Raw genomic sequence first — 2114 nt, forward strand, 5'->3', positions numbered from 1 at the left:
AAAAATAAATATATATATATATATTTAGTGTGTTAGGGAGAGAGATGGCGGTTATCATAAGGTGAGGTTGCGTACTAACTCTGGCCTCAGAAGGCCTGGGGGTGGAACCACATTCTAGCAACTTAGGAGCCAGGAGAGAGAATAAATCAAAAGTAAAAGCTGCCAAACAGTTAACTTCATTTAAATTTTAACAACAACCCTTGAGCCAGTATTACCATCTTTTTACTCCTTTTCTGAGACTGAGTCTCTGTGGCCCAGGCTGGAGAGTGCAGTGGTGCAATCTCGGCTCACTGCAACCTCCGCCTCCCGGGGTCAAGCAATTCTCCTGCCTCAGCCACCCGAATAGCTGGGATTACAGGCGCGTGCCAACACACCCAGCTAATTTTTGTACTTTTAGTAGAGACGGGATTTCACTATGTTGGCCAGGCTGATCTCAAACTCCTGAGCTCAAGTGATCCACCCACTTGGCCTCCCAAAGTGCTGGGATTAGAGGCGTGAGCCACTGCACCCGGCCAGTATTATCATCTTTTTACAGAAAAAGAAACCAAGTCTCTAATAAGTTGCTTCAGGTCACATAGCTAGGATGCAGCAGAGCCTAGAGCGGGCTCTAAAGCTGCCATCTTTGCTCAGCGCTCTTCAGTCTCCCAGAGTTCCCAGAGTTCCCACTGGGACCCAAACAAAAGCCCCTAGAGTCAGGAGCTGCAGGCCGGGCACATGTGCAAGGACTGGATGACTAATTGTTGCCAGCACAGCATCATGACCACCCCTCCACCAGCCCCTAACCCCTGAGCCAGGCTGACCCAGCTCTTTTTCCCTCTAAATTTGTCATCTCTCACTGGGGGAGATGTGGGCATGTGTGCGAAGGGTTAGGACATGTGGCTGACCTGCCGCAAAAGGAGAACTTGATCTGAAAGAAAAAAATGGGGTTATTTGTCTTGCTTGCTCCCTTCCTGCAAATTGGTTTCCCTCTCTGTCCACAAATTGTGGCAAAAGAGTTTTGCAGAAATATTTTTAATACAATATTTTAAACTATAGGAAATGGGAGTAGGGTAGACCTCTGAGAGTATTTTCTAATGATCAGGGGCCAAGGGGCTATGAGTGGAAGGCCAAAGTTTGTAGAGATTTCTAAGCTCAGGCGAAGCTAATCTTGAAGCCATCGCCCACCCCCTCTGACAGTCACCCTTACCCTGTGGAGGCAGTGGGCAGGGAAGCTGGGGAAAGAAGAAAGGGGAATCCTGGAGGGCAGGTATAAGGGCAGATCTGGAGCCTGAAACTGGAAACTGGAGGTGAGGAAAACATGAGCTGTAACCAAGTTAGGGCTGGCCCCGACTTTGCCCTTGATCTGGAGAAATGTGGGAGTTGGTGGTGTTAGCCTCTGACCTGTTTCCTCCTCAGAACCCCGAGGGAATCAGGAGATAGGGAGCTTTCTTTGGCGGAGTGGGGTTGAATTTTTAAGCTGTTACCCTGGAAACCTCTGTTTTTAGGAGGACTCCCCTACATACCCACAAACACAGACATACGCACACTCTTCTTTAATTACGCATAAGTTCCTAGAAGCCGTATGGGAAGTGATGGTCAGGACTGTGCACAGCTGGAACCGGTTAGTGACCAGGGAAGTGGGAGGGGCTTGGGTATGGCTCAGGGACAGGGCCAGCACATTCTGTTCCCATGATGCTCCAAACTTCCTCAACCCCCATATGAACACTTCCTGGCGTTCCCACCCACCCACCAGTGCAGCATGCACACACACTGCATCGGGCACTGGCCTGCATCAGCTCAGTTGACAGGACGTCAGACCCAAATCCAGAAGTTCTTCAGTTTCTGCCAAAGTGTGAGGGAGACCAACATCTGCTCCCCTTCTCTATTTCTCAGAACAGGGTGCTATCCCACAGGACTCCCCTGGAAATGGCGACTTTTCTCTTCTTTTCTCTATTTCTTTTTCTGTGTGTGTGAGACAGAGTCTTGCTCTGTCGCCCAGGCTGGAATGCAATGGCGTGATCTCAGTTCACTGCAACCTCCGCCTCCTGGGTTGAAGCGATTATCCTGCCTTGGCCTCCCGAGTAGCTGGGATTACAGGCGCATGCCACCACGCCCAGCTAATTTTTTTTTTTTTT

Source organism: Mandrillus leucophaeus, unplaced genomic scaffold (genome assembly GCF_000951045.1).
Source record: "Mandrillus leucophaeus isolate KB7577 unplaced genomic scaffold, Mleu.le_1.0 Scaffold922, whole genome shotgun sequence".
Taxonomy (NCBI): domain Eukaryota; kingdom Metazoa; phylum Chordata; class Mammalia; order Primates; family Cercopithecidae; genus Mandrillus; species Mandrillus leucophaeus.